The following is an 11,076-nucleotide window of genomic DNA, read 5'->3' on the forward strand; positions in this document are numbered from 1 at the left end:
CTTTCCTCATAAGACCTACCCTCCAAGCCAGGCAGCATCCTGGTAAATCTCCTTTGCACTCTTTCCAGGGCTTCCACATCCTTCTTATAGTGGAGTGACCAGAACTGCACACAATATTCCAAATGTGGTCTCACCAAGGTCCTGTACAGTTGCAGCATAACCCCACGGCTCTTAAACTCCAACCCCCTGTTAATAAAAGCTAACACACTATAGGCCTTCTTCACAGCTCTATCCACTTGAGTGGCAACCTTCAGAGATCTGTGGATATGGACCCCAAGATCTCTCTGTTCCTCCACAGTCTTCAGAACCCTACCTTTGACCCTGTAGTCCACATTTAAATTAGTCCTACCAAAATGAATCACCTCACATTTATCAGGGCTAAACTCCATCTGCCATTTTTCAGCCCAGCTTTGCATCCTATCTATGTCTCTTTGCAGTCGACAACAGCCCTCCACCTCATCCACTACTCCACCAATCTTGGTGTCATCAACAAATTTACTGATCCACCCTTCAGCCCCCTCCTCTAGGTCATTAATAAAAATCACAAATAGCAGAGGACCAAGCACTGATCCCTGTGGCACTCCGCTAGCAACCTGTCTCCAGTCCGAAAATTTTCCATCCAACACCACCCTCTGTCTTCGATCAGATAGCCAGTTACCTATCCAATCGGCCAACTTTCCCTCTATCCCACACCTCCTTACTTTCATCATAAGCCGACCATGGGGGACCTTATCAAACACCTGACTAAAATCCATGTATATGACATCATCTGCCCTACCTTCATCAACACACTTAGTTACCTACATTGATAGGATGCAGAGCTGGGCCGAAAAATGGCAGATGGAGTTTAACCCTGATAAGTGTAAGGTGATTCATTTTGGTAGGACAAATTTGAATGCGGATTACAGGGTCAACGGCAGGGTTCTGAGGAATGCGGAGGAACAGAGAGATCTTGGGGTTCACATCCAGAGATCTCTGAAGGTTGCCACTCAAGTGGATAGAGCCCTGAAGAAGGCCTATAGTGTGTTAGCGTTTATTAACAAGGGGTTTGAGTTTAAGAGCCGTGGGGTTATGCTGAAACTATACAGGACCTTGGTGAGACCACATTTGGAATATTGTGTGCAGTACTGGTCACCTCACTATAAGAAGGATGTGGAAGCATTGGAGAGAGTGCAAAGGAGATTTACCAGGATGCTGCCTGGTTTGGAGGGTAGGTCTTATGAGGAAAGGCTGAGGTAGCTAGGGCTTTTCTCTTTAGAGCGGAGGAGGATGAGAGGCGACTTAATAGAGGTTTATAAGATGATGAGGGGGATAGATAGAGTGGACGTTCAGAGACTATCTCCTCGGGTGGATGTAGTTGTTACTAGGGAGCATAACTATAAGGTTCATGGTGGGAGATATAGGAGGGATGTCCGAGGTAGGTTCTTTACTCAGAGAGTGGTTGGGGTGTGGAATGGACTGCCTGCTGTGATAGTGGAGTCAGACATTTTAGGAACTTTCAAGCAGTTATTGAATAGGCACATGGAGCACACCAGAATGATAGGGAGTGGGATGGTTTGATCTTGGTTTCGGACAAAGCTCGGCACAACATCGAGGGCCGAAGGAGGCCTGTACTGTGTTGTACTGTTCTATGTTCTATATTAAAAAAATAAGCACTGATACCAAAAGTATATAAAAAGGAAGAGAATAGTGTTAGCAAATGCTGGCCCTTTAGAGGATCATGGCGAGGAAACTCAGAAATGGCAGAGGCATGAAACCAATATTTTGTCTTTGCTTGTACAATGGAAGATAATTTTTTTTCCCCAAAACCTGCAATTACTACAGACGAATTTAGTGAAATTACTATAGGTAGGGAGAAGGCATTTGACAAGGTGCCACATAAAAGACTGATCCAGAAGGTTAGATCCGAAGGAGTTGGGGGTAGAGTATTTGTTTGGATATAGGATTGACTGACTAACAGAAAGTAGAGGGTCGAGATAAATAAGTACTTCGCTGGATGGTGAACTGTAGCTTGTGGAGTGCTGCAGTGTTCAGTTCTCAGACCTCAACTACTTACAATTTGTATAAATGATCTGAAAGCAAGGACAGAGTGTAATAGCAAAATCCACGATAATACTAAAATAGGTGGGAAAGCAGGCTGTGATGAGGGTATAAAGAGTTTACAGATGGATATTGATAGGCGAGGAGAATAGGCCAGAATCTGGCAGATGGAGTTTAATAGGGATAAGTGTGAGATTATCCATTTTGGCTGTGAAAATAAAAGGGGAAATTATTATTGAAATAATATATTCAAAGTCCATCAGTGCAGAGGGATCTGGGTGTCCTTATGCATGAATCACAGAAAGTGGGTACGCAGGTGCAGCATATAACAGGAAAGGCAAATGGAATCTTGGCATTTATTGCAAAAGTACTGGATTTTAAAAGTAAAGAAATGTTTTACAATTGTATAAAGTGTTGGTGAGACCACACCTGGAATATCATGTCCAGTTTTGGTCTCCTTACTTGAGGAAGGATATGATGGCATTGGAGGCAGTTCAGAAGAGGTTTACCAGATTGATTTCAGGGCTGTCGTACGAGGAGTGGTTGAATAGCTGGGTCTTGTACTCAGTGGAGTTCAGAAGGACGAGGGGGATCTAACTGAGGTATATAAAATGCTAAAGGAGGTTGAAAAGGTGGAAGTTGAACAGATGTTCCCCTTGTGGGACAGTCCGGAACAAGAGGTCATAGATATAGAGTGAGAGGAGGTAGCTTCAAAACTGAGATGAGGAGAAACTACTTCTCTTAGAGGGTTGTAAATCTGTGGAATTTACTGACCCAGAGTGCAGTGGAGACAGACTCAATCAACAGATTTAAAAGGGATATAGATATGTTCCTGATGAGAAGCTGGATAAAGGGCTATGGGAAGCAGGCAGGAAAATGGAATTGAGATCAGGATAAGATCAGCTATTATCATTTTAAACAGTGTAGTGGGCTCATAGAGTTGAATTGCCTACTCCTGCTCCTAATTCCTTTGTTCCTATGTTAAGATGCAGATCTAAGTACTTTTTAAGGGTCTCTGTCTCCACCACCAACTTGGGCAATGGATTCTTTTGTGTAAAAAATTTCTTCCTCATGTCCCCTCTACACCGACTGCCACTTATCTTGAATCTACGTCCCTTGGTTCTAGAATTCTCCACCAAGGGAAACAATTTGATCCTGTCTGCTCCATCACTTCTCCTCATAATTTTGTACATCTCTATCAAGTCACCCCTCATCCTTCTTTGTTCCAAGGAAAATAACCCCAACCTACCAATCTCTCCTCATAGCTACACTTTTCTCGCTCTGTTAACATATTTGTAAACCTCCTCTGCACTCTCTCCAGAGCAATTGCGTTCTTCCTGTAATACAGTGACCAGAATTGTATACAATACTCCAGTTGTGGCCTCACCATTGTTTTATACAATTCCAACAATATATTCCTGCTTTTGTATTCTATACCTCTGCCAATGAAGGAACACATTCCATATGCCTGCTTTACAACCTTGCTACCTGCACCCCTGCCTTTAGGGACCTGTGTACTTGTATGTCAAGGTTTCTCACTTCATCTACCCTTCTTAGTATATTCCCCCATACTGTGTATTGCCTATAATTTTTTGACTTACCTAAATGCATTACCTCACACTTCTCTATGTTAAAATTCATCTGCCACTTTACTGCCCACTCCACCAACCCACTGTTACCCTTTTGCAGATTATAGCTATCCTCTATACTATCCATTACTTGGCCAATCTTTGTGTTGTCTGCAAATTTTCCAATTGTGCACCCCACATTCACATCCAAATCGTTAATATATAACACAAACAGCAAGGGTCCAACGCAGAACCCTGTGGAACACCACTGGAAACAACCTTCCATTCGCAAAGGCACCCATTGACCATTACCCTTTGTTTCCTGTTTCTAAGCCAACTTTTGATCCAGTTTGCCACATTACCCTATATTCCATGGGATTTTACTTTGACCAATTTGCCACGTGGGACCTTGTCAAATGCCTTGCGAGAATCCATGTACACAACATCCACTGCAGTACCTTCACTTCCTCAAAGAATTCAATCAGGTTTGTGAGACAAGACCTTCCTTTCACAAATCCATACTGTCTATCCCTCACAACTCCAAGCCTTTCTCACAGGATTGATTCTACTAATTTGCCCACCACCAATTTAAGACTAACCTAACTATCCTGTTCCAATACTACTTTTTATTTTACAAAAGTGACATTTGCAGCAAGAAATTTTTAATCCACAAAATAATTTTTATTTTTAAGCTGGGGGATTTGATTTTCTTTCCCTGCAAATGCCACATTCGTCTTTCAGACATTACTGCTGTCCAGACATGTCAAGCACTCTCAGCAGTAACATGGGTGGTGATGACTAAATGCCACACTGTCCTAATTAGACAATCTAGGTGTTAGATGAAATAGAACATAGCATCCATCAACAGTGGCCATGGTTTCAGCTCCATGTTCTGGAATTCACTCCCTAAGATCTTCCACTTCTCTCTAGATCTTCTCAAAATCTCATTTCTTTCGCCAAGCTTTTTTTGCCCATGCCTCCTACTTTCTCTTTGGCTGGGTATCCAGAGTTTTGATTACACACTTCAAGTACTATGGGGCTTTAAAGGCTCTGTAGCAACACATTTTGAAAATATTCAGAATTGTAGAAAGTAGAGTACTGCTCACTCATTTTGGATTCAGAAATTTTAAAGTACAAAGTCGGGACTATTTTCACTTGAAAAAAAGACTGAAGGGTGATCTAATAGAAATCCTTAAAATTATGAAAGGTTTTGATTGGAATAGCTAGAGAATGTTTCCATTTGTGGGAACAGCATAACTACAGGTCAGCAATATAACACAATCACCAAGAAATCTATAGGGAATTCAGAATCACAGAATCATGCAGCGCAGAAGTGGTCCTTCGGCCCGTGTCTGCACCGACACACGCAAACCACCTAATCTACCTACTTGATCCCATGTGCCAGCACTTGGCCCATAGCTTTGAATGTGCTCATCCAAGTACTTTTTAAAGGATGTGAGGCAACCCGCCCACTCTACCCTCCCTGCCAGCATATTCCAGACCATCACCACCCTCTGTGTAAAAAAGGTTTTCCTCACATCTCCCCTAAACCTCTTGAACTTGTATCCCATCTTGACTGACCTTTCAACTAAGCAGAACAGCTGCTCCCTACCCACGCTGTCCGTGCCCCTCATAATCTTTACACCTCAATCAAGTCACCCACTCAGTCTTCTCTGCTCCAACAAAAACAACCCAAGCCTATCCAACCTCTCTTTATAACTTAAGTGTTTCATCCCAGGCAGTATCCTGGTAAATCTCTGCACCCCCTCCAGTGCAATCACATTGTTTCTAGATTGTGGCGACCAGAACTGCACACAGTACTCCAGCTATGGCCTCGCCAAAGTCCTATACAACTCCAACATGACTTCCCTGGTTTTGTAATCTATGCCTTGATTACTCCTTCCAAATTGGATCACCTCACACTTTTCAGAATTAAATTCCATCTGCCACTTATCTGCCCATTCCTTCTATATCTTCCTGTAACCCAACTCAACCTTTCTATTAACCACCCATTCAATATTTGTGTCATCTGCAAACTTACTAGTCCTACCCGCCGCATAGTCACCTGTCATTTATATAAATTACGAATAATAGGAGATCCAGCACAGATCCCTGTGGTACGCCACTGGACACTGGCTTCCGGTCACTAACGCAGCCTTGTGTCATCACCCTCTGTCTCCCACAACTGAGCCAATTTTGAATCCACTTTATCAAATTACTCTGTATCCTATGTGCAATTGCCTTCTTTATAAGTCTCCTATGTGGGATCGTGTCTCACATGAAGAAACTTCTTTATCCAGAGTGGTGAGAATGTGGAACTTGTTACCACAGGGAGAGATTGACATCAGGGAGTCATGACAGCACAGGAGGCCATTCAGTCCATTGATTATATTCCCCCCCTCCTGCAGCCTATAACGTTTATTTAATTCAGGTGCCCATCCAATTCCCTTTCGAATCATTTGACTCTGTGTCCACTACCCCTGCCAGTAGCAAATTCCAAGTCATAACCACTTGCTGCATGTTCTTGCTCACTCTACCCTCCTGTTTTACTTGCCTTAAATCTCTGCCCCTCATCCTTGTTACTATCAGCTAACAGGAACAGTTTTCTTTTGTCTATTTTGTCTTAATCTGTCATAATCACCTACATGTCTATCAAATATCCCTTCAATCTGCTTTGCTCCAAGCAGAAACCCAGCTCTTCAGCCTAACTTTGCACCTAAAATCCCCAATTCCTAGAATGAGGAATTTAACATGTCCTGTTAAATCTTTTCTGCATCCGGTCAAGGATCTTCACATCCATTCTAGTGTGGTGACCAGAACTGGACGCAATACTCTAGCTTTGCAGAGCAGAACTAGACTAGAGCTTAGTGCAGCTTTAGTATAACTTCCCTGATTCTGTACTCAATGTCTCTATTCATGAAATATATTGTCTCATCAGCAAAGCATATGCCCAGCCACATTCAAAGATCCCTATTATCAAAGTGCATCACCTCATAACTCTCTGTATTAAATTCCATCTGCCACTTGTTTGCCAATTCTGTTAGCTTATGTCCTGTTGCAGTCGATTAGTATCATTCCCCCTGTCAGCCATATCCTAATTTTCATACATCAGCAAATTTATAAACTTTACTTTGTATGCTAATTTCCAAAGCATTTATTGTAGATCACAGCATATATATTGACCCGGCATATCATAAATTCCATTTTTCCAGCAGCAGAATATATGTTTAGGCCTGTATTCACATTAGGAGTCAGCACAAGGGATCAAACAGGCAATGTGGGCTGTGTTGTCAAGATGACCAGAAATGCAATAAGCACTGAAGTGGGCCAAGTCAAACCCTAAATCCAGCAAAGATTTCAGAGAAACAGCTAGTTGGTATATCCACTTTATGGAATGAAAATGTCTAGAGTTGCAGCTGAAGCTCAAGATCGCTCAAAGGTTACCAAGAGATCTCAATGCCAAAATTGACAGTTTCCAGCAATTTATCATCACACAGCGGCAAAAACACAAGAATCTATTATATCCAATCAATGACATGAATTTCCAGAAGCCGAGGAACTGAACTGTGGGGTGGAAATATTCGAAAACATTTCTGGTGAACTGGATATAAGATTACAAGATTCATCGCCGTACTAGCCTGATGGAACAAAATTAAAGCCCATGCAAGCAATACTGAAAATTAAATTCACTGGAGGAGCTTTTGTGCATGTCCATGACATGGAGAATGGATGAGGATGGAGTGAAGTGTCGGTCAATAATTTGTGGAATAAGAGTCCCGGTGACCTCCTCAAATATTAGCGTGGGACATCTGGATCCTATATAACCAATGACATCAAGAGGGGCCCGTGAAAAAAAATAACACCCACATTGCTGTTATACCAGAGGGTCTAACGTTCATAGCTCAACATTTAGATGCATACCTCAACAAAGTACTCAAGGATAATTTTCGGGCCAAATGGAATCAGCGAATGATTGATAGAAAAAAACTCAGTGGAAATATGCGTGCTGTCCTACTTGATGTTTCATATGGCTTCATCATCAAACAGTGGGATGCTATTAATGCATAAACTATCAAATCCATCAGCAAAATGCAGAATATCCAATTCAACGGATGGCAAGGTAGATGATTTCTTGTGGAGAGTTGATCCTAAAACCGAAAGCATTACATTTGCTCCAGAGTGAGATCCCTACAATGGCGCCATGGCGACTCACAATGAATTCGACAAATTCTTTGCTTCAGGTGCTGAAGATGAAGAATTTTGACAGCTATCGGTATTTTGTTTTACAAGTAAAAATTGCAATCATCTACCCAAACACTGGCAGTTCAGTATGCTTGTGTTTTGCTAAGAGGGGTTTAAGTCTATAAGGGAAATTTTACTTGATTGGAACTCAGTGCTCGGTTAGCAGTTAAGAATTGTATCTTGTCATGTTTAAGTATTGTTCAATTGTTAAAAGTTAAGCTAATTCATTTGTTATAGTTAAATTTTGTTGTTAAATAAAGTTTCTTTTGATAAAAGCTCCCTGTCAGTAGAGTCGCGTGGAGTAAAACATTATATCCTCACATTAATGCCAAAGTGGAAAATCGTTGGGACTCTAATCTGGCTTCACAATATACCTTGGGGTTTCTGATCTGGTACCTCAACACGTGATTTAAAGAATAAATATTATGTGAAAAAAAAATCACTGGTTTCAACACCAACCCGAGGAGAAAATCACTGTTGACCCATTCTAATAGAAAAATGACCATTTACCATGACTTCTTGTCTCCTGTTCATGAGCCTCAATTTTGGTAATTGGCTTTATAGGTGATCAAAGGTTTTTTTAAAAAACCTTTCTTAAAATCGATACAGGCAACATCCATTGCTTTCTATTCATCAGCCTTCTCTATTACTTCATCAAAAATTCCAATGAGATTAGTAAAGCACAATCTGTTTGTTTACAAATCCATTAATTAACAGAGGGGAGGTGATGGCCTAGTGCTATTATCAATAGCCCTTTAGGGAAGGAAATCTGCTGCCCTTACCCGGTCTGGCCTACATGTGACTCCAGAGCCACAGCAATGTGATTGACTCTCAACCCTCCAAGGGCAACTAGGGATGGGCAATAGATGCTGGCCCAGCCAGCGACACCCATGTCTCAAGAATGAATTTTTAAAAACGGGGTCGGTGAGTCTGTTTCAGCCACCTCCAAACAAAGGCAAATCTTTAGGAGAGGCGATGGCCTAGTCGTATTATCGCTAGACTGTTAATCCAGAAACTCGGCTGATGTTCTGGGCACCCGGGTTCGAATCCCGCCATGGCAGGTGGTGGAAATTGAATTTGTTAAAAAAAATCCGGAATTAAGAATCTACTGATGACCATGAACCCATTGTCAATTGTTGTAAAAACCCATTAATTAACATAAATCTCTCCAAGACACTGCCTGTTGATTTGTCCCTTGTTGTTTACAAAGTCACGACTGATTTTAAACTGATCAGCCCAGGTTGCTTTAGCGACCTGGGATGTAAGTCATCAGACCAGGTGACTAATTCACTCATTCAATAAGATGCTGAACAAAAGGTTAACAGGAAGGATGAGGTTGGATATTAGTATGGATAGAAGATTGCTTAACAGGTGTAAGTAGAGAGTGGGCATAAACAGGGCGCTTTCAAGTGGCAAGCTTGGAATAGTGGAGTATTGCAAGGATCAGTGCTGGGGTATTTAAACCAAAGGAGCACAGTTTCAGGATAAGGGGCTTAGGACTGAGATAGAGTAATAGAGGTTTACAGAATGGAAACAGGCCCATTGGCCCAACTTGTCCATGCCGCCCTTTTTTTTAAAAAACCCCTAAACTAGTCCCAATTGCCCGCATTTGGCCCAGATCCCTCCGTACCCATCTTACTTATGTAACTGTCTAAACGCTTTTTAAAAGACAAAATTGTACCCGCCTCTACTACTACCTCTGGCAGCTTGTTCCAGACACCACCCTGTGTGTGAAAAAATTGCCCCTCTGGACACTTTTGTATCTCTCCCCTCTCACCTTAAATCTATGCCCTCTAGTTTTAGACTCCCCTACGGTAGCACAGTGGTTAGCACTGCTGCTTCACAGCTCCAGGGTCCCGGGTTCGATTCCCGGCTCGGGTCACTGTCTGTGTGGAGTTTGCACATTCTCCTCGTGTCTGCGTGGGTTTCCTCCGGGTGCTCCGGTTTCTTCCCACAGTCCAAAGATGTGCGGGTTAGGTTGATTGGCCAGGTTAAAAATTGTCCCTTAGAGTCCTGGGGTGCGTAGGTTAGAGGGATTAGCGGGTAAAATATGTGGGGGTAGGGCCTGGGTGGGATTGTGGTCGGTGCAGACTCGTTGGGCCGAATGGCCTCCTTCTGCACTGTAGGGTTTCTATGTTTCTATGTTACCTTTGCAAAAATATATTGACTTTCTAGCTGATCTATGCCCCTCATTATTTTGTAGACCTCTATAAGATTACCCCTCAGCCTTCTACGGTCGAGAGAAAAAAGTTCCAGTCTATCAAACCTCTCCTTCCAACTCAAACCATCAAGTCCCGGTAGCATCCTAGTAAATCTCTTCTGTACTCTTTCTAGTTTAATAATATCCTTTCTATAATAGGGTGACCAGAATTGCACACAGTATTCCAAGTGTGGCCTTACCAATGTCTTGTACAACTTCAACAAGACGTCCCAACTCCTGTATTCAATGTTCTGACCAATGAAACCAAGCATGCTGAATGCCTTCTTCATCACTCTGTCCACCTGTGACTCCACTTTCAAGGAGCTACGAACATGTACCCCTTGATCTCTTTGTTCTGTAACTCTCCCCAACACCTTACCATTGACTGAGTAAACCTGCCCTGGTTCAATCTACCAAAATGTATCACCTCGCATTCATCTAAATTAAACTCCATCTGCCATTCATCAGTGCACTGGCCCAATTAATCAAGATCCCGTTGCAATCCGAGATAACTTTCTTCACTGTCCACTATGCCACCAATCTTGGTGTCATCTGCAAACTTACTAACTATGCCTCCTATATTCTCATCCAAATCATTAATATAAATGACAAATAACAGTGGACCCAGCACCGATCCCTGAGGCACACCGCTGGTCAGAGGTCTCCAATTGAAAAACAACCCTCTTCAACCATCTGTCATCAAGCCAGTTTTGTATCCATTTAGCTACCTCACCCTGGATCCCATGAGATTTAACCTTATACAACAACCTACCACGTGATAGATGAAGATAAAATTTCTTCACTCAAATGGCTATCCTTGGAATTCTCTCCCAAGAGGTTGGGATAAGCTACCATTGAATATATTTAAGGCTTAGTGATATGAGATGGCAAGAAAAGTGGATTTGAAGCTTAATCGTAGCCTTGATCATATTACATGGCAGAGCAGACTTGACAGGCTGTGTTCCCAAATCCAAAATTCTGTTTGAACATGAGCATAACCACCACAAATGGATGACTGCTCTACCG

This window comes from Mustelus asterias, unplaced genomic scaffold (genome assembly GCF_964213995.1).
Source record: "Mustelus asterias unplaced genomic scaffold, sMusAst1.hap1.1 HAP1_SCAFFOLD_2415, whole genome shotgun sequence".
Classification (NCBI taxonomy): domain Eukaryota; kingdom Metazoa; phylum Chordata; class Chondrichthyes; order Carcharhiniformes; family Triakidae; genus Mustelus; species Mustelus asterias.